Source organism: Vicugna pacos, chromosome 2 (assembly GCF_048564905.1).
Source record: "Vicugna pacos chromosome 2, VicPac4, whole genome shotgun sequence".
NCBI lineage: Eukaryota > Metazoa > Chordata > Mammalia > Artiodactyla > Camelidae > Vicugna > Vicugna pacos.
Window position 1 is genome coordinate 14,944,545 of NC_132988.1, and position 23,278 is coordinate 14,967,822.

At 36.9% G+C, this 23,278-nt stretch overlaps 1 protein-coding gene across 3 annotated transcripts in view; it reads left to right on the top strand.

Annotated features, from left to right (window-relative positions):
• The window catches only part of IQCM (IQ motif containing M), a 480,596-nt gene that overhangs the window by 43,557 nt on the left and 413,761 nt on the right, over positions 1 to 23,278 (top strand). Inside the window, exon 2 of one of the 3 annotated variants that reach the window (XM_072975871.1) lies at positions 8,850 to 8,910. The exons of the other annotated variants lie outside the window; for them this stretch is intronic. The gene's annotated coding sequence lies outside the window, so the exon portion shown is untranslated. The remainder of the gene's footprint in view (positions 1 to 8,849; positions 8,911 to 23,278) is intronic. 3 annotated transcript variants of the gene reach the window in all.

Sequence of the window (23,278 nt, forward strand, 5' to 3'; positions counted from 1 at the left end):
AAACCAGAACTAGATGTCAGCTCAGAATGCCAGGCAGCTCCAGAGATTTGAACAGCAGGAGTCTATTGATTTTGAGTCAAGGGCTCTCCTATTAATGTGATTCAGTTACTTTTCATATGTCTGCTCCATTCGCCACACTCTATTGACTACATTCTTCACCTTCCACTCTCTATATATCTTTTCTTTACCTTCTGCCTCTGCTTACTCATAATTTCTGTTTACTCGTAAATTTGGCTGTCACAGCTTCTTCTATCCTATATTTTCCCATGAGCCTTCACTGGCTTTCTCTGACAGCTGCAATATATATATAAACAAGTTTAAATTTCCTAAGATAGACGTTGATTTTTTTGATGTCCAAGCACTTTATACATTGCTAGCTAGACTGTGGATTGGCTTATGGGTCAAATGATTGCTTTGGTCCCATCAGCAGGTGCTGCCCTAACTTTGAAACACAGCTGCCCTGAGTTGTCACCATGCAGAAGCTGTGGGCATGGGAGGTTTCCACTTGAAGGGGTGGCTAGCATGGCAGGCACCATGGTTAACAAACTTGAGTTACTATGGAACCTCCAATTCCTTCTGACCATGTAATCTAATGATCACTGCTTTCATAGTAATGACCTAGAGGCACAAGATGCTGACCATCTTCAACATCCAGAGAGAAAAATTAGTATGTTCATTACATTATGTTCAGTAGAATTTCAGTATTAAGTGTATTTTACCATATTCTAATAGTTTGAAAGTTAATGAATTTCTGTGTCATTTTACATAATTCTTAATTAGCCCAAACTATTTCTCTTAATTAGTACATATTAATTCCCAACAAAAAGCAATTATTTCTGTACTGAGAAATCTTGGAGTTTTAGAGACAAGTTTCTCCCTATCTCAGCTAAGAAATAATGGATGACAAAAATCTGCTGCATCTTACCTTATGGATCTTTCCTGTGTATTTTTTTCCCTTTAAGTTGGTGGTAAGAGCCAATCAAAATTTCCGTTGACCTGCAATTAATTGTCAAAACGTGTTCATTATTTATCAGTGTGTTATGCATTATTTATTATTATGGTATTATTTATTATGCTTTATCTATTAAGCAATGATGAACTATCCCTTAGAAATAAAGTCATGCAAGTAGAAGTGACTGCACAGGAAGAATACCTGGAATATTCTTACACCTCAATTCAGTGATGGCTCATTAGTTTGCAAATACTTTGATTATAATGTGATTAAAGTTCTAGGAGTAAATCCTTTCCAGTTCTTACTATTATGAAGCACACTTAATTAACCTTAATTAATTTTTACTGACTACTGTCACCTGTGACACTACAGTAAATCTGCAATGCAGAGTGAGCAATCTGATTGGCTCTTGAGAGAACAATGGAAAATACAGGACTTAGGAGGGTGCATTGTAGAATTCAGATAATTCTACAAGAGAAAATTGAGTGCCTTTAGATTTAGATCATAATGCATTTCCTAAGTCTGTTTGGAAATATGGCTAATCTTCCTGATATTCACTTTCATAACCTGGAAGATGAACTATATGATGGACATGTCCTTAAACACCAACAAATTACCCCCAGTTGGGAGATTGGACTGGTGGGCTAGAGGGTGACTAGAAGGGAATCACTATTAATCACCTACTACATACCATGTAATGTGCTAATGCGTCTGTGAACCTTTTATAATGCTCATTTTACAAAGAGCAGATTGGCCTAAATACTGTCTAACATGACACAATTCCTAAATGAAACACCTAGAATTCAAAACCAGGCATGATTCTTTCGTTTATGTCCAAAGTTCGTAATCTTTTTTTTTAGAAAATTTTTTATTTTCATTTTTTGGGGTAGAGGTAATTAGGCTTATTTACTTAGTTACTTATTTCAATCGAGGTACTAGGGATTGAATCCAGGGCCTCCTGCATGCTGAGCATGTGATCTAACCACTGAGCTACACCCTCTCCCCTGAAAGTTTGTAATCTTTTGATGACATGCTGCTGCTTTACTTTGACTTCTCTCTGATATTCTTCCCCTCAATATTTCTCAATTAATGATGATTTTCTTGGATATTTAATGATAGTTTCAGTGTTCCAGCAGGTGCAGTCAGTGTGGACTGGTAAGGAAGGATGAGATGGAAAAGTAAGACTTAGTTGTAGACTTCTGGACTGTTAAAGAACTCTATAAAGTCTTGACATGGCCTACAAGGAAAGGAGCATGAATATTTGTAACCATTTCCAGGCCTTCCTGCCATGATTGCTGACTCGTAGAATGGGGAGGGTAGTCAAGTAAAGCTGTGATAAGAAATGCAGGTATCTTCCCAGTGGGATACCTAGCTCAGTTTCTATACTATCTCAGAGTAGCTCACTAATTTCTAATCCTCATTTACAGACTAGATTCTATAGAGTGTACTATGCAAGAAATCACAGCATAAATAAGGAAGTTAAAGATCAACTAGCTTTAGGAAAATGAAGCAAAGTATCATCATGATCTACTGGTTTTGGAGCAAAGGCTCTTCTTCATGTAACAGGTTAATTAGAATTAAACCCGTAAGGCTAAATGCATTAACCAATGTACAGTTCAATTTTATTCTACTTTATAAAAGTATGAATAATTCTTAGTTTTACTTTTTACTTTTTACTAACTTTGTATTTTAGAACAAATTTCCAATGACCATTCAAAAGGAGTTCTACATTTTCTAGTGTTGTGCTTAATCATAAGATTTCAGAACAATGAGGGACAGGCAATCATATGGTCTCTAGCTTTCAAACTAATTCCCTTAGGCAATGATTTTCAGCTCTGATTTGGTAACATTTCAGGGTGAGTCCAACGATCTAAACATTATTGAAGCAAAATTTAAAAAGTAAATGTATTCCTTGAATATTGGGTTGGTAGATATAAAAAAAGCAACTTGAGCTAAGTATCATTAATAGAATACACATCTAAACAATAGGAAAATATGCATTCTTTTTAAGTGCACACAGGACATTCTCTAAAATAGACCACATGCTAGACTATAGAACAATTCTCAACTACTTTTAAAGAAAACAGTATACTCTCAAAGACACATTGGTCCAAGAAGAAAAACAAGGGATATTACAAAATAGAACTGAATGTTCATGAACATACAATATATCAAAATTTGCGAAAACGCAGCTGAAACAGGGCATAAGATATATTTACATGTTTCAGTGCTTATATTAGAAGAGTGGTTTAAATCCAGTGATCTCTGCTTCTGCCATTAGAAGCTAGGAAAAGAACAACCCAAAGTCAATAGAAGGGAGACAATAATAAAGGGAAGAAATCAATGAGATAAAAATCAGGCAAATATTAGATAAAAATCCGTAAAAATCATAGCCTAGTCCTTTGAAAAGACTAATACAATTGATAAACCTCTGACCAGACTAATCATGAAAAAGTGAAATAAATCACCAATATTAACATTGGAAGACAGGATAGCACTTCAGAGCCTACAGACTTTGAGAAGATAATAGAGGATGTTTATGAATAACTTTATGCCAATAAATGTGATGAAATGTATAAATCCATAAAAGACACCAATTACCAAAATGAACCAAAAAAAAAATAAAAAATCAGAATATACCCATATTTATTACCTTGAATTCAGAAATAGAATTCAGAAATAGAAACTTTGCTTCAAAGGAAATTTTAGGCCCGGACAGATTTATTGGTGAATTCCATAAAACATACAAGAAGGCATTATTCCTAACCTTACAAAAACCTCATCCAGAAAATAGAGGAGAAGGTTACACTCATTTCATGAGGCCAACATTACTCTAACATATTATAAGAAAAAGAAACTACAAATCCATATTCTTCATGAACATAGACACTAAAGTCCTTAACATATTAACAAATATGTAATATGTTAGAATGACTAAGTGGAGTTGATAGCAGAAATGCTAATTCTATTTACACCCAACTTAGTTAAATGAGACATTTAAGTTGGTGAAAAACTTAAAAAATCTGCCAAAGGAGATTTTGTTAAGTTTTAAATGGCGTACTCTAAAATATACCTATAGTTTAATAAACTTATGAAGTTTAGCAACACAATTCTGGTTTAATTACTCCTAAGTATATACGATACATTTCTTATCCATTGTGTTTCTAGAACTTTCCCATTAGCATTGGTATTGTGCCTTGTTTGACAAAAAATTTCATAACTGGGGAGATGAGAATGGAGGAAAGTAAAAGAAAAATTGTTAGTTATCACCTGCTTTTCTGGCCTAGAATAATTTTAAGGCTACACATTGAACAAATAGAAATCTTTTAAATTTGAAAGCATAATGTTTCTTAGGGTACAAAATTTGTGTAACTTAAATAAGTAAATTCCTTTCTTGGAGAAAATTATTATTAAGCTCTTGATAAAATGTCTCCACTCCATTTGTTTTAATAGACAAGCCGATGGCAAGAGAATCAGTTCTAATTTGGGCGAAATGGCTGTAGGACATTGAGCATGTGACTTAAAACCTTTGGGTCTCAGTTCCCTCATCCAAATAATGTGAGGGACTGTTTACGCCTTCTTTATGGCCTCTTCCAACTTTAAGAATATACGAATCTAAAGTACATTTCCTGCTCTTGATGGCATAGAAATACCAGCAAATCCACACTAGACAGAAGGTGGCAGTGTTGTTGAAGAAAAGGCCTAGGTTTTAATCCCAGTAAATGCAGGTGGATTGCAATACAAGGTGTTTGTACTTTGATAAAATTAGTGCTGTGGCAAATTAGTGACAAATCACTAATTTAGCAGGATTAAGATATCCTGTTACAACAGTTATCTATTTTTCTGAGGTTGATAACATCATTTTATATGACATTGCTTTACTGCAAAATGAGACAGAATCAAATGTGATCACCTAAAGCTCACACAAATATAGAAGTCGTGCTAAGCTCAGGGCTTTCAAATGAATAATAATTATTGTTATATTGGTTTCAGGTATTTTGAAAGCGTTTGCCTGGCTATTATTAAGTGACAACTTCCCCATACCTATTTGCAATTTGGCATGGCTATTTTTAGTAAGGCAAAATTTTTCATTTTTTGCTTTCCAACTTTTTGAAATGAAGGAGCATTCAAGCATATATATGTTAATGGGCCTTAACAGCTTATCTTTAGCACTTGTTAATGGAATTTAATAATTTGGTCTTTGTTCTCTATCTTAAAAATATTTAATGAGTTAAAAGCTTATAGTGGGATTAAGATATGAAGTTTAAATTTATGATCTATTGTTTATCAGAGCAAACTAGAGGGATAGCATTCAGTAAAGCAACTGCTTGTAAAGGCATTTGTTAAATCAAGGTTTTGTTTGGAGTGTTTGAACATATTTTACTTGGGTCTAGTACAGTTCTCCTCCAGGGTCCCTTAGGTTCTTAGATTAGGCATGCTGCTTTTTATTGGAATACCCCTCTCCCCTCGGCATTTCTGGGAATATCTGCTATATGAAACTAACAGACTTCCAAACTAAATTGTCTTTCTGTCCCTTTGCAAAATTTCAGGGAAATATTAAACTAGCAGAGAAAACAGAACCAGCCATGCCAGAGATGAAGCATGCAGACTGCCTGTTAACGCTACCACTCTCACAACACCCTGTTTTGTTTGTGTCATTTCCGCAGAGCTCACAGGCAATAGGGAGAAACCAGTGTGGCAGGGCAGGGCGGGAGGGCCTCTCCAGGAATGGAAGTCAAAGCCTCCAGCCTTCGCAGTGCTGGGCTACCTCCTTCCACGGCTGTCTACTTGCTCCCTGGTTACTGTGGCTCCTCCCAGGGGACGGCTGGAGTTTCCCTTCATATGATACCCTCTTTCTTCCTTCATGAGGCCAGTTCCTCTCTTTGGCTATTCTTTTACAGCAGGACTCACTCCGTATCATTATACCTTGGTCCCCCCACCCCCAAGCCCACCTGGCTAAACTACCTGTTCCTCTATCTTTGCAACGTCCTGCACTGTACCAGGAGCATCCCTCTGGCGGCCTCAGATCCCCAGCAGCCGCCACAGTGACCTCCCTGCCCTTCCTCAGTTCCCACCCAGGACTTTTACAGTTGCTGTCCCTCTGTCCTGACTGTTCTTCCCTGAGATAATCACATGACTGATTTGCTTAGTGCTCCCAAATCTTTTTTTATTCTAATGTTGTTTTCTTGATAGGGCTTCCCCGATCATCCTCTTTGGAATCACTATCCCTTCCATTTCCGCTCTGCCTGTCCCTAGCCTTCCTCCCTGTTTCCCGTTTCCTTTTCCTTCATAGCACTTACCGCCTTCTAATAACTACATATCTTACTTACTAATTTTGTTTATTGCTTGTCTCCCTACACTAGAATGTAAACCCTACGGGGGCAGGAACTTTTGTCTGTTTTGTTCACTGCTGCATTTCTAGTGCCTAGAAAACGTCCCTGGCAATAAATATTCATTGAGTGAAGAGATGATGACATTTCCTGGATGGAATGTTTCAAGTGATTAGAAATTTTTTCTTCTTTCTTCATTTTCTTTGAAATAATAGAAGGTACACACATGCAGTGAAGCAGCATACATGATTTTAAAGCATGGTAGATGTTTAAAAATATTTTATAAAAATCTTTGTATTTGTAAGATAACCAAAGACTTACATAGCAATATAAGAATTAAATTCATATCCTGCTGTGTGTATAGGCTTAATAATAGAATCATTTTCAGATATAGATTAAGGCCAGCTGAGATCTTTCTGCATCTCATTGATGAGTTTATTCTTTGCTCAGTGTTTCCTCTAGGAGGCTGCAATGATTCTTTGGCTGTTGGGCCACTAGGCAACATTGCCAGAAGGTGCTGGCCATTTTTACTCCCTCCCTTCCCTTCTCTATGCCAACCTTGAAAAGTACAAGAGGCATAACATAGTCTACAGAACACTAGTCAAATTGTGCTTTCTCTGAGGTGCTGGCTGAAGTTTTGTACGTAAGAGCTATGCAATAGAAAAATTTGTGCTTAAAGGAAAGGTATTCTGAGGGCACTTTATCAGACACCCTGCACTCTAACCAAACTGTAAAGCCTTCTTTTCTTCATAAATACCATTTATAAGTTGGCCTTATTCCAAGACCCTCCTCCCCTCATGTACAGAACTTTTCTGTCTTCATAGATTCAAATTTTCCTCACTCTTTAAGGTTCAATTCAAAGGTTACCCCTTCCTTATTTTTGTCTCTGACTTTCTCAGATGGAAAGAGATATCTAACTTCTTTCCACACAAAGCACTTTGATTAGATATGCACTAAATGTTTAAAAAAATTTATTTTGGTTTTGTTCTTTATATTTCCAGTTGTTTTTTCTTGATTACAAAATAATAAAAAATTATTATCATCATTAGAAATTCAAACCATACAGAAAAATATGATACAGAAAGAGAAAAATACCCTGTCACCTTGGCCCCTGGAATATGTTAAGAGTCTGGTGTAGACTCTTCCAGATTTCTGCACTAACACAGGATTGAGGTTAGAAGTTAGCTAGGCATTGAGTGGAGACCAGGGCTCAAGGTATGTGTTCTTACGAGACACGTTGAAAAAGCTGGAGTCTCGGTGCGGTGCTAGAGCAAGGCGTGTGAGGTGGGCGTGACAAGAGGTCAGGGGCGGAGGCAGGGACTTTGAGTGCCGTGTGTGCGCATGCGTGTCCTCGTGCACACGTACGCACTTGGGCCCATTTTAAAGAAATTGGATCATACTATGCAGTATCTCCCAAAATTTGCCTTTTCACAGGAAGATTTTCCCTCATCAGTTCATTGAGATATTGCTCATCCTTTTAAGAACAGCTATGGAGTACTACTCTATTATTTGTTATTTTATATATATATATATATAACGTTTGTTTCACCAAACCACTATGGGTTTGAGTCGTTTCCAGTTTTAGATCTGCATTAAGTGCTGATTTTGCATTTCAAGGAATTTATGCACCAGCGGAAGAGGGAGATCGATATGCTAATAACTATGTCACAAGGTAGAGGCTGGTCTAACAAATAGAACATAATTGACAAATACTGGGAGAGCAGTAGAGATTATCCTGTTTCTCCTCTTTTTTTCATTTTCCAGATCTGTGACATGGAGGAACTGGACTAGATGCGCTGTCCATCCCCCTCTCCCTGCTGCTACATCTTTTTTTTTTTTTTTTAATGGTTCTATGAATTCTTGAAATCCTTCCTCCCACTTTCCTGCCAAAAGTTTCCAAGAATCATAAATTAATCCTGCCAGGAAAATGAGTGAAATAAATGACTTCCTTTTTTCTCCCCCTCTGGCATGCTTCTGGTCCCCCGTTGCCCTTCTTTTCTTTTTCCTCTCTCTCTCCAGAAGACTGCACCTTTGGCCTTCCAAGGGGAGACTGCAACTGGGCCTTTCAAAATGGTACTAAATGATCGTGTGTGAAAACAAGGCTATACTTTTTTTTTTCTTTATTTTTTTTTTTAGCCAATACGTTAATACAGATGTTGGCAGGAGATAAGAAAATTAAGATGCCTCTGGTGATTGTGATTCAGGATTCATGAACTATTTGCTGGAGAAAAAAATACCCTTGACATCCCCTAAGGAGGCAAGGAAATGGGCCCTTATGGTAATCCACACAAATACAGATGGCTGGGAAGTACTAAGCCCACTTATGGGAACAGTTGCCAACCAGAGGTGCTCAGAGATTGCCTAGTACAGTGAATGTAAGACAAGATCTTCACAAAGTTTCTGAGGCCATAACTGATTCTTCCTACTGAAGAATAATACTGGCTGTCCACTGAAAATAAAGATGAGGTGCTCTCACTGCCTAATTCTAACTCTTGAATCCCAGCTGTTGAAACAGGGGTTGGAGTTCCCCCACTCCCCTCCTGACATTTGTTTTCCGTCATGTACAGGTTTGCTTCCGGCTCTGATGGAAGCCTCCCCACGCTGTCTTCCTGAAGTGTTCTGCAGCAGGTGCTTATTCTCTTTATTATTCCTTGTGCTTACTTTTTGGCTAAGTCTGTTTTATTTTTTTTTAGTGTGTTTTTTTTTAATGGGGGGTGGTAATTAGGCTTATTTATCTATTTAATGGAGGCATTGGGAATTGAACCCAGGATCTCATGTGTGCTAGGCATGCTCTCTACCAGTGAGCTATACCGTCTGCCAGTCTGTTCTTATTTGAACAGAGTCATGAATGGACTAACTCTCTCTGGATTTGGTTCACCTCAGAGAAGAGTCAGATGTGTTTTCCTTTCTGGACAGGAAGAGCTCTTCTCTGCCTTTTGCTCTAAGACTTGCCCACTGGCACTGTTCAGGATCCTTGGCTAGACCCCAGCTTGGCCTACTGTGTGTTGGATGAAATTGATAACGGATGTCAACAAAAGCAAAATGCCACTCCGCATAAGAGATAGTAAGCTAGTTCCCTTTCTCTACATGTTACTTTGCTGTTTTATTCAAAGAAAAATGCTTTTCAAGTTCATACCAGAATATAGAAACAAAAAATAACTTTCTGCTATTATTTAAATCAATCTATTAATCAGAAACTCATCCAGAAAGGAAGGTCAATTGGATTTGACCTAATGAGTCTTTTATGCAGGCTGGTTGGAAAGAGAGCCACAGGATCATGCTCTGATTCTCCTACAATCCTGATTGTGGGCTCAAACTTTTCATTGACCAAGACAAAGCCTTTCCTGGACAGAGAAATCACCTATTCAAAGTTTCCCACCAAAAGCTCTAACTCTTGTGGCAGCACCAGAGGATATTCTGAATATCATCCATTTCATTAATTTCTCATGGAGCAGAATGACACCTACTGCTATTATATGCTATATCCATAAAATTTAATGGACTTATTTCTGAGAGCAGAACTGATAAAGGTGATTACCCCAGGGAGTAGGAGTGAAGAATTCATATATTTGGATTGATCCAGAGTTGGGTTTTGTAGGATGAACAAGAAGAACAGGAAGGCAAGAGAGATGAGGAAATGTTGAGGATGAAACTCAAGGAATCTAAGGATGGACCTTTAGCTCAAAGGAGAGCTAACAGATTGAGAATAAATGGGGAGGGGAGTGTTTCAAAGGGGTCAGGCATCAATGCGGGAATTAATATCAGATTTCAGAGTAAATGAGAAGTCCTACATGACTACATGTAGTAGATGCTTTGTGAGAAGAGCTGCAATATCTAGGACTGGAGAAGCAGAATGGGCCAGACTTTGAGGGTCTTGTATGTCTGTTTAAGGAGCTTGAACTTCATCTGAAGGCAGCCGAGGTGGAGCAATGGAAATCTTTACATTGGGAAGTGACAGGGTCACCAGTTGCTTTTAAGATCCAGTGTGTGAATGCTTGCAGGATGAAGAGAAATTGCTGGCCAGAGACTAGGTGAGAGGTTCTTTCATCAATCCATTCACTAAGGAAGGCGTGGTTGATCTAAGGGCAGAGGCAATGCTATAGGAAAGAGATTTGATTTGTGAAGTATTTCTATGATAGAACTGAGTTTTGGTGACTCATTTTGGTGGTCAGGGGTGAAAGAAAGAGGAAGCCCAGTATAGTCCCAGGTTTTTATACTTGGAGTATCACCATTCATTGAGATAGGAAACATAGGAAAGATGGGTTTTAAAATGGGACTGGGTAAGGCAAACCTAAAATAAGGTTTGGTTATGGTGTCTGAAAAGAATCTGTGGAATGTAAAGGTGAATGTGTGTCTGGATCTTGGGAGAGACTGGGGCTGGGGATGAAGATTTAAAACTCGCAGGCCTGTGGATGCTTCCTGGGGTCAGAAAGGCAGAGGAGGGAGTAAATGGAAACTTGGATCTCATATGTAATCATGGGAACCTTTAGGAGTAGTGGTAGAGGTCATTCAGGAAGTAGGAGAGAAAAGTGGTCAGAGACAGAGGATAAGAAGCAGGAGCGAACGGGGCTCTGGAAAGCACTGGAAGAGATGGTTAAGAGCAATAAATGCCGCAGAAGGTCAGGAGAGGCCAAGACAGAAAACAGAGCATTGGATCAGTGATTGGAAGGGGGCTGTTTTTGTTTTTCTGTGTGACTGGTTGTTTTAACTAGAGCAGTTTCAGGGGAGTGCTGAGGCAATGAATTGAGGACTGTCTTTGTACTGAGAAGAAATAAGATAGAACTTGCATTTGAGAAGTTTGGTGATGACATAGGTGTCTAGCAATAGAAAAAGTGAAATGGCTGGTGAAAGTCATTTGCTGGATTCAAGTACCTAAAAAGCTTTACCCAATTTAAAGGGCTGTTGAGAGAGTTCGGTAGATGTAATCTTAGGGAAAACCCATGGGGAAGGTGAATTTCATCCTTAGAATGTCAAAATCTGTTTATCAGCGAGGGGTATTGTAAAGCAACGCTGCTGTGTGTTATTTTAAAGAATTAAATATCGTTCTTTTGTTCCCCTTATCCAACCACAAACACTTCCTTTGTTAAACGCAGAGCTGGTCCATGATGATGGTCCAGGACTGTATCAGGCACAGGCTTTGAGATCCCCCCCACCTCCAACAGGCAGTTTCCACATCTTTCCTGACTCCTAGAGACCCTCTGAGAATGGGGTTATCCATACATGAGGAGTTCAACTTCTTTAGCCCCTTTGGTTGCTCATTTCCTTGACATGGATAGACATACAGCCTTCTGTGGAATTCCTGCCCTGATCTCTTCAATGAGTGACGTGTTAGCTATGAAGACTATGTCCAAGTTATTGTTTTAATAGACCTTTACCATCAGGCTCAAATAAATCATGACTACTTCACACTAGTTGGAAGACACATTTCACTTTAATGGGAGGGCCCAACTAAGTCACAGTATAACACATGGAAAATTTACCTCGTTTTAATGCCATATTTCTTTCTAAATGGCTCTGATGAGTGGTTTTTTTTTTTTTAGAAGGCTCATGAAAGTAGTAGAGTATTTTTAAAAGTTAAGACTTTATGACAGGCTTCAAAAATACCTGAAAGTCAGTATATATGCTCCAACTTAATAGTTCCATATCATAATACACATAATAGATTTTAAAAACCTTTCCTGGCAATTAAAAAATTAAGTAATGCTAAAGAAATATTTTTTTAAAAACCTGTAAAACCAAATGAAATGTGTCAAGATTATTAGACAGAAGCTGAAAATGAATATGTGGGTTGGAGAATAAGGGCAGACTTTTTATTTAAAGCTATCTAAAGTTTAGACAATGTGAAATTATTAATCAGGATAATTCTCTCCTCTTGCAACCAAAGGAAATAATTCTCCCAATGGTTATGGATCTGCCTCCTTATGTTTATGGTAATGTGACCTCTAAAACCATAGGTCATGGGGGTAACTCTAAATAAAATTTCAGACCAGGTACAATGCTGTTTTCAGTACTTTCAGGCCCTTCTTTTTGTCTCCTTTTCCAGGGCTCTCTCAGATTCCTTCTGGCAGCTTGCCCTTCTTAGAAAAGAGTCAGGGTAATTTCCAGCTTAAATAGAATTTGTCCATGTTTTACCTCTCCTAAAGGAATTTACATGTAAAATTTTATTTTTAATTATTGTCTGCAAGACTGGCTTTGTCTTTTGTCAGATTTTCAGGAATCAGTCAATTGGTGAAAAGTCTTTTCCGGGAAAAAGGGAGCCCCCGGGCATCTTTAATATCATATCATGTAGATTGTAACTTACCATAAACATCTACTCAGGACTGGCGTGGTTTTAACAAGTGAGCTGGAAGTGTGACTGTGTTTGCAATGTCTATAAAATAAGATGAGCTGCATGGGTGTTAGTCTAGAGAGAGCTGGGTCTGCTTCCTCTCACTTGCTTTATTTAATCCTCAACCCACAAGACCCAACTTCTTCCCCTCTCCTCTTCCCTCAGACTCACTTATGGCTCCTTAATTTATCACATCTGGTAGACATTTATTGTTCCCCTGTGCTTTTTCACATGCTGGCAGTGACACTTGGTGCTGGCGAACATTCGCTCCTCTGTCTGGTCTCCATGACTTTGAACCTCTCCCTAGGAATTCTGATGCCTTCTTTTAGGTCCCTTCTTTTTTCATCTCCACACTCTAGCGGGGCAAACTCATTCATGCCCATCATTTCTATCCTCATGACATCCAAATCTCTACCTTTAGCTCAAATCTCTCTCTGGACCACCAGATCCAACGTCTGCACCTGGAAATCCCACAGACAACTCACGTGTCCTCACCCAAACGCACGGAACTTCTCTTCCTCCCTTCATCTTTCACCTGTTTTACTCAAGAAAGAAACTGTGCAGTTACTCTTGTTTCCTGCCTCTTTCTCATGCCTACATGTAATCAGAGATCAAATTCCTAAATACGTGTTTCAGCATTCCTTCATTTCTGCTTACAAAGACTACTGCTTTATTTGAAGCACTCACTGTCTCCAGCCTGGGGTTCTTGCTCTGCCTCTCCTCTGAGCCAGGCTTTGTTTTGTGGCTCGAGTGACCTTTCCAAACTTGGCATCAGTTATCATTGGTTTCATTTGTCATGATTCTTCATGTAGCACCTGTAGAATAAAGTCTGAATTCTGTAGTCAAGCATGATTGGTCTGTTTCCTATCACTCACTCCAGTTTTGTGTCTCCATCCATATTTCATCCTTTAGCAATATCAATCTTTTTTTTTTGCAGCATATCAAACAGGCTCTTTTATGCCCCCAGATTTGGGCAAATGACATTCCTTTTGCCTAGAGTGCCCTCTGATCCTTCCCAGGCTGCGGAAAAATTTCCATTCTTTTCCCTTTGTAAATTTTTGACTGGCCCTTCCAGGCAGACCCTGGTCCTCTTTCTTTCATGCTCCCATTGGACCTCTTACACTTCTAATATTTCTCCTGTTGTGCTGTACTGTAATTGTTGGTTTATATGACTGTATTCCTACAAAACTATAAACTCCTGAAGGGAAGGGACTATGTATTTACTTAGGTATCTATGGTTTCTACAACAGTGCTTAACATCTTTATTAAATATTTATTCAGTAAATTAATGTGTGACTTACGCATTTGAAATGCATAAAAATGTTTTTCTTTTTTCCCTCAAAGTGTTGGGACCCTTCCAAAGAAGCTCAGGTTCTAAGTTCTTCACCGTGATGCCCCTGTAAATATTCTTAACAAAGACCTCTTCTTTTATAATTATTTGTAGGACCTACCCATTTTATACTCTTCTAAATCACTCTGGTAGTTTCACAGTTATGGGCACTCAGAAAAGAGATAAGAACCACAAAGGATAGAGTAATCAGAAAGGAAAAGGATCCCCAATAATGGCTCTGACTACTTCGTTTTTATTCTGGAAATAACATTTGATTTTTTTTAAGGCCCAATTATTGTGCTCAGAAGATACTGATCAAAAAAATAACTTATGAACACTCTAATTTATTTGGTCTTTACAATAGGATGGCACCAAATACTTTGTAAACAATATTTCATCAGAATTATTTCCTTTTTTGGCTGTGATACTTAATTCTTAAGGGAAGCCAACATGTGCATGATCAATCACAGGTCAAAGAGCTGGAAAGCACTTGGTGTCTTCTCTTGACGACCATGGAGAATGTTTATTGAACAGTTACTACCAGGCAGGTACGATTTTATCTGTTCATGTATTAATTCATTTCTTGAGGTGTGCACTGTTATCACTCTTCGTTTTACAGGTCAGGAAACTGAGGCAAAGAGAAGTTAAATAATTTGTTCATAATTATAGAAATTAGGTGGTATAGCCAGGATTGGAACCTGTCTAGTTCAGTCTGTTCATTTGACATATGAGAAAATGAAGACCCTTCGATGGCACAAGCTTAATCACAAGGCACCCAGTTCTACATTTTCACATAATTCATCGGTGTTTTTTGATTTATTCAGGGTATGTGTTACAAATTGGTAGCAGACTGTTGGAAATGGTACTTTTCCATAACCAGCGTTAGCCTCATTCAGTGGCTGTTAATAGCACAGAATACTTTCCTTTTGAAAATTCTCTTTCAGTTCAGAATCAGAAAAAAAAAGAAAAAAAGAAATCCCAAATAAAACACATACACATACACGAACACTCTTGCAGCGACCATTTTTAATCAGTGAATCTTTTGATCTTATGGGGATATAGAACAGGCCTGTGAATTCTAAGAACACTCAAATGAACAGTATAACAAGATGCAGGGACATCATGTGTGATTATTACATGTGATTTGCTGTTAGAATTTCCGAAATTTAACTTTGCTACAAAACTATTGTATGTCCACTTTTTCCTCTTGTTCTGATACAAGAGCTTGAATTCCCTAGTTCCTGGCCTCATTCTGAGAGGCAGGCGACCCACAGGGGACTGCACGTGTAAAGTTGCTATGGTGGTGATTTGCAAGGCTCACGAAGAAAGCTATTTCACTGTTTTCTGTGGGGATTACAGAAATAATTGCCACACTGGTTTTTGTATCTTTAAATGAGCAGTTCTTGGTGGTGGTGGGCTATTCTTTTAGCAGCATGTTTCAGCTTATTGAAAAGCTTTGCTGAACACAATATACCCACTTTAGTAGGTAAATAAAGACAGTATTGTTGGAATAATGAAGTTCATGGGATGCCTCTTCTGGTAGGCCTATCTGTCAATCTGTGTCTAGTTGACTTTCTCAGCCCACCCGTTCTAATTACTGCTTTTCAGTTTCCTAGAATGGGGATCTGGGAAGGGGATTTGTTACAACTGAGTTATTTAAATGGAATTTTCCAAAAATACAGTATCTCCTCCTCAGATCACAAACTCACTCCCCCATTCCTTCCTACTTGCTTTTAGAAGCTTTTGGCAGGCTATGATTATGAATTGAAGGGCAGGTTTCAAGCACCGTCTATTTATGAAATGGTGAAGGCCAGTCAGTAAACTGTATGCATTTGGGATTTTTATCCTTTATTCTAATTTCATTTTCAGTTCTGCTGAACTTGAGGGTGTGAATTTATTTCAGGAAATAAATTCATAAATGCGGAATATCAGACATGCTTTCTGTCACCTGGCCATGTTAGTGATTAAAATTTTTGCTGACATTTGACTTAATATAGACTGTCTGGTGGATGCTATAATCTCAACGTTTTGTGTCATCAAATAACTTCATACAGAATCTACTTTTTGAAAAAGATGTTAAAAGGTTAAATTGAAAGTCTGAAGGAAAAATTACCTTGAAAGTTGGCAGCCCTGTGACATTATTTGTGTTGTTTTGTAAGGTGATAGATATCTTTGCAATATCCCTGCCCTTGCTCTCTTGGCCAGTGAGTGACTCAGAATCAGATATCCAAAAGATACAAGTAGCTGGAATATGATGGATATCAGAACAGTACAGATTTCTGTACATATCTTTTCTGATATGGGAGCCTGCTCTCTCGTATTGTGACTTATTTATAAAAGAAACACTGGAAGCAAATTTTCCTGCTTGATAAAATGCAAGACTCTTTTCTATTAACTCTCTTCTAAAAAGTTACAAACTTTACAAGGCTCATAATCCCTTCAAGCAGCCATCTTATCCTAATATTTTCCTTTCCCAAGCCTCCTTTCTCTGCCATACTTAAAATCTGTTACTTCCTGCAATTTTCATCACCCACTCATGTTGTCAGTTCCTTGTAGACTGGCTTACATCCCCACTCTACTCTCTGAGTCACTGACAGTCTCCTCATTGGCAAATCCAAGTGAATATTTCTCTGTATTCATGTCTTTTTAAAGTTCACGTCTTTTCATGTTATTGATCATTCCTCATGGTCTTGTATTTCTTTGTAGGAAAAATAATATTAAAATCATTAACAAAATTAGTGCCAATAATAAATAGAATTATAAATCATATAATGTATACTTTATAATATTTATTACTATTTTAATTCTTAGTGCTGAGAAGTTCTGGTTCTCCTACTTTCAAGTCAATTTCCTGCATCTTTTTTAAAGGACTCCTACTATTTTTTGCCACCTATTCTCAGTAGGCATTTTCCAATTTACTTATCCTGGAAATATTAGAGTCACTTTGACTCTTTGCTTGCTCTCTTCCCCTTGTGATTAGTCAATTAACAGATCTTTTGAATCTTCTTGTGTAATGTTTTTCACACTCACTCTTCCCTTCCCATTACCACCCTCTAATCCTTGTCTTCATCACTTCCTGTCTGGACGGCTGCCTCCCAGGACTCCTCCTCCCAGGGTCACCCACATATCACTGCTGGAGTGAACTGTTCTATTCTATTCTATTCCACTAATCCGCACACACACAATAATCTGGACCTGAACTGAAGCATTGGAGGTAGGAGTAGGGTGGAGTGGGAGTGAGAATAGAGAGGAGTAAAAGATATTTGGGGGTTCACAGGCTTTTGTGACTGATTGGGTACTGGAGATGAAGGGCTTGAAATAGAAATACGGGCATCACTGTGTAAGGGATAGTTGAAACTGTGGGAGGACGTGCAATCACCCTGGAAAAAGAAAGCTTGGGACAGAATTTCATTTCTAAAGGACAGAGATCATCTTTTTCTCCCAGTAGTGCAATTAGAACTCTTTATTCAAACAAATTCTTAACTGGATGCCCATATGTACAGCAGATAGATATAGAACTGCTCACATAGAAGACAGTGGCTTGACCTCTCCCTCATTCTTCTCCATCACTGGCCGGCAGGGAAACTACTGCACTGCATGTGATAGGGAAGGAGTCGGGGTGAGGGAAAACGGGGAGGGAGGAAATTCTATTTATGGAGCGTCTCTTTTGTGTAGGCACAGGTTTAGGTACTTCTCATGAGTGATTTGTGATGATGATGATCCTGGGGAAGATAGCTGGAATCTGTAATTCCTCTTTTCCAAAATGTTAAAACTTATTGCCAGGCAAATCCTTCCAAAGCATTTAAATATCCTCCATTCCACTTGGAACTGGGCTGTATGCTTTTCACATCACAAATGAACAAACATAGAGATGTTAAACCTCTTACACAAAATTGGTTGCTAGAAGCTTTTCAACTATAGAAATGTAGCATATGCATGTATGCTTTTTAGAAACTTTCTCCTGAAAATATAGATGTCCAAGGCAACTACTGGTGATAACCCGTATGGAGGATTATTTTGCCAGATTCTTCTAGCACAACTGGCAAATTCATTCTATACTCGCTTTCCCTTTTATTTTTAAGGGCCAAAAATGATACATCATAAATGGTTCTAAGCGTTGTGCTTAATTTTCAAAAATTTTCTTTGCTTGACGTCTCTAGAGAATTTTGAGAACTAAACATCATAGCAAAATTTGTTTGGCAACTTTCAATAAGCAGACTGTTTATCATCCTGATGTATATTAAAAGTTTAAAAAACCCCCACCATTGTTAGTGCATGCTAATAGAAATCTGTATTGTTCCTAACAGTACTGTAATTTCCTTGGTTTTGCATTGCTTTGCTTCATCAGAAGGTAGTAGCAAAGTTTTAAAATAAAAATTCCTCAAAGAATTAGACTCACTCTGTGTAAGTTTAAAATAAATTATAATTTTAAGTCCTCTCTTTAAATGCATTAATTCACTTTACATTTTCTCTCTCCTTTGTGAATACTTACTTAGACTTTTATGAATTTCCTTATGAAAATTGTGTTTATAATTTTTATCAGAATAATATATTATATCTTTGTAAGATCTTGTGATGTAAAATAAGTCATAAATAGAGCTTCTTAGGAAATACACTTCATGCTTAGAGACTACAATGCATATAAATTGATGTTCCTGTACATAGTTAAAGATTTAGATTTTAAATTTCTAAATTAACATTTCAAAATGCCGCTTTTAGAATTTCCATATCTGAGGAAATGGCCTTTCTTTTGTACTAGGCAATAAAACTATTTTCAAATGAATTTTTCATATGGAAATTTAATTATTCACATTTCAATGGGTGTTTTCAAAATAAAATCTTTTTCATAGTGAAGAGGTACGAATTATAAGCCCACAACAATACATACAATAGCTTGAAGGCTATCTAATCAGAGAAGCCACAGACCTTAGAGTTTTTTTTTCTTGGGGTGATAGTTAATGGACTGCTACTGCTGTCTTCATTGCTGGGTTGATTGTGACCTGAATTAGGAATACTTTTGTGCTTTCACCCTTTAATTTAATTAGATAATGATTTTGTAGTCAGGAGTTCCCTGGAGATAGCAAATTTATTGACACTGTAAATCAATCTCTGGATGCAATTTCATGTTGTTCATTTCACTGTTGATGGATGGAAAGACCACACAGAGTATGGAACAAATGTTAATTTTGCCAAATAGTAAGTCCTTAATGGTCTAAGCATATCTTGAAAAAATGGTGGAAAGATCGGAATAGGAGGCCAAATGTGTGATGTCCTGCAAAGAATCAGGAATATTCAGACATTTTCTAAACACTGGCAAAGAATGCTTTGCATTTCATATAATTAAATATGCTAAAATAGTGGGTAGCTAGAACTTTTTCAACCCAAACTACAGTTCTAGAGGCAAGAATTTTTGTACCTGAAAAATAATGAGCTACAGTAATATTCCCTTTTGGTGTGGGAGTTTAGTGTTTCTCATCCATTTAGTGACTCGAACTCTAATCTGGATTTTTCCCCCTTGTATCTTTGGAAATCTTTTTAGGTATTAACTCCTAAATGTTAAGAGTATTTCTGCTTAATCAGTGTTTTCAAACATTTTTAAAACATCAGGACCTTCTTTTCACTTAAGAGATTTCAAAGAGTATCAATATATGAGTTATTTTATTAGAATACAGTTCTTTTTTGAGTTCAAATTTTATGATGCTTACTTATAAAAGAATTTAGTGAGAATGATGAGGCTACATTGACAAAATTTCATTTATTATTAATTTCTTCTACTTTTATTAAGATATAATTGACATACAGCACTGTATAAGCTGTACAGCATAATGATTTGATTTACATATATCATGAATTGATTACTATAATAAGTTTAGTCAACATCCATAATCTTATACAGATACAAAATTAAAGAAATAGAAAAATTTTTTTGTGTGATGAAAACTCTTGGGATTTACTCTCTCAATAACTTCCATACAGAACATACAGCAGTGCTAATTCTATTTAACATGCACATTACATCTCCAGTACTTATTTATCTTTTTTTTTTTTATAAATCACATGGTAAGGAATGGCTTTCCTTCAAGTTCTTCTTTTTTTTATTTATCTTATAACTGTAAGTTTTTTAGTACCTTTTGACTGCTTTCATCCTCCCACACCCCCTCTGGTAACCACAAATCTGATCTCTTTTTCTATGAAGACAAATAGAAAATTTAAAATTAGACATTATAGATAAAAATTACAGTTTATCAGCAACACATTAAGTGCTGGTTTTTGATTGCACAGTACTGAGAAAATAATGGCACACAGATAAGTAATTACAAAGAATAAAGTGGTAACTATTCATTTTCCTTTAAGCACTGGTCTTGCAATCTCTGAATTTCTTCAACAAGGAGAACCAGAGATTTGAAAGAGAACAATAGATACTATCGTTTATAGCTACAATGGAGTATCTGGACAAAATATATGAAACAATGATTTTCAGACATTAGACGTGAGGCTGTACAGAACAGTGATCCCTGAGGGACAGGAAGCAAGCATGATAAGACTACAATTAGCCCAACTAACCCAGTTTATTGTCTGGAGAGAATTTCTAAACTGCAGTTCTGGGAAGGGGGAATTGAGAAGGAGTCCAGCAGTCTTTGAGCTGAGATGTAGTTGAGAGTCAGAGAAAGCCAACAAGGCTAGAGTTCCTAAAACAGAGTCCTGGAATACAGAAAGCTGCACAGAGAGAGAGCTCCAGAGACACGCAGTGAGCCCCCTGAGTCCTCAGCTGAGTGCTGTCAGAATACGCATGTGAGAAAACTGTGCAAGGCCAGGAAAAGAACGAGCCAAAAGGAGCAGAGAAGACAACCTGCACGTATTGTAGAGACAGTTCATGCTCTTACCAGCCAGCATAGAGGACCTTGCAATTCTTGTAATTCATTAGGGTATTGCCTCAAGAAGGGGGCAAGATTATCCCTAGACCAGGGATTGACAAACTTTTTCTACGAAAGGTCAGATAGTAAATATTTTAGACATGGTGTTTGACATACGACTTCTGTTGATTCTCCCTCCTCCGTATTTTTTTCTTCCTTTTACAATCCTTTAAAAAAATCAAAAAGTATTCTTACTTAGCTCATGGGTCATACAAAAACATCCTGTGGGCTGGATTTGTCCTATAAGCCATAATCTGCCAACTCCTGTCATTGAGTGATATCTATTATGGTTCTGCCTAATAAAATTTAAAAACAAAGCTTGAAGAACCAGTTCCCCATTAATTCTACTGCATTCTAAACAAAACTCATGTTTATTTAAAGGCATACAAAAATATATAGCATCCAAGAAGGTAAAATTCACAATGTCTGTAATCCAATGAAAAATTTCTAGGCATTCAAAGAAGCAGGAAAATATAACCCATAATAAGGGGAAAAATCAATGAATCAAAACTGACTCAGAAATGGGACAGATGATAGAGTTAGTAGGTAAACACATTAAACTAGTTATTATAACTATGTTGCATGTATTCAAGAAGCTACTTAAAGATTAAGCTTGCTAGGTAGAGACATGAAAGACATTAAAAAAAGACCAAATTGGATTTCCAGGCATGAAATATAAAATGTCTGAAAAATATACTACATGAAATATATGACAGATTAGAATCTGCAAAAGAAAAAATTAGTGAACTAAATGACACAGCAATAGAAACTATCCAAGATGAAACAGAGAGAGAAAAAAAGAGACTATCTTTTCCCCAAAACTCTACCCTGAAACTCACCAACAAGAAAGAAAAAAACAGCATTACTGAGCTTCAGACAACTTTAAGCAGTCTAGTGTCAGTGAAATGGGCTTCTCTGAATAAGGGAAAGGACACAAAAATATTTGAATAAATAATGGCCACATTTTTCCAATTTTGACAAAAACTGTAAATCCATGATACCAAGTTCAATGAATCCCAAGATCAAGAAAAACAAAGAAAAATTATACTAATGCATAGCATCAGCACATTACTTAAAACCTGTGATAAGGAGAAAATCTTAAAAGCAATCCAAGGAATAAAGGAAAGAAAAGAATAATTATGCAAGCCAGAAGGCAGTGTAGTAATACCTTCAAAGCACTGAAAGGAAAACATAACTCAATCTATAATTAAAGAAATTTTAAAGGTTAGAGCAGAAATCAATGTAACAGAAAGCAGAAAAAAATGGAGGAAAATAAATGAAACTAAAAGTTGGTTCTTTGAGAAGATCAATAAAATTAATAAGCATCTAGCCAGGCTGATCCAGAAAAAAAGAGAAGAGATGAAAATATCAGGAATGAGAGCTGTGATGACACCACCATTCCTATATGTATTTAAAGGATAACAGAATAACATGAGAAACTTTATGAGCGTAAATTTGACAATTTAGGGGAAACTGGAAAAATTTTTGAAACACACAGACTACCAAGTGCACTTGAGAAGAATTATATATCTTAAATAGCCCTATCTCTATTAAAGAAATTGAACTTGTAGACAAAAATCTTTCCCACAAAGAAAACTCCAGACCCTCATGGCTTTCCATCTGAATTCTACCAAACTTTTAAAGGAGAAATGATACTATTTATACATAAACTTGTCCATATTATTAAAAAGGGGGAAAAACTTCCAACTCATTCTAGGCCAGCATTACACTGATGTTAAAATCAGATGGACATTCTAAGCAAAGAAAACTGCAGATTAGTATAAACTTGTATTAGATCATAAACATAGATGCAAAAATTCTTCAAAAACTTTTAGTAAATTGAGTCCAACAACATAAAAGCTTAATACAACAAAAAGAATAATAGTTCATGACCATTTGGGTTACTCTGGAATGTAAAGTTGGTTTAACACTTAAAAAAAAGTAGTCAATGTAATTGACCATATTAAGAGAACCCCCTCCCCACAAAACGATCATCTCAATAGTTGTAGAAAAAGCATTTGACAAACATGAGAGAAAATACTAGCAACTTTGAGTTTCAGGAAGGTTTTTTTAAAGGGAAGATTCAATAAACTGGACATCATCAAAATTAAAAACTTTTATTCCTCAGAAAATATTGATGAAAATATAAATAAATGTCACAGACTAGGAGAAAATAGTTGTAAAAAAACATATCCAGCAAAGACTTCATTTCTAAAATATGGAAAGAATTCTTACAAGTCATCAGTAAGAAGATGTCAATGCCATAAATATAGGTAGATTCTGACTAGAGAAGATATATGAATTAACCAGTGAAAAGATGATCGACATACAACAATAAGCATGAATATCAAAACCATTTTGCTAAGTGAAAGAAGTTAACCACACAGGATACTACATTCTGTATAATTTCATATATATGAAACT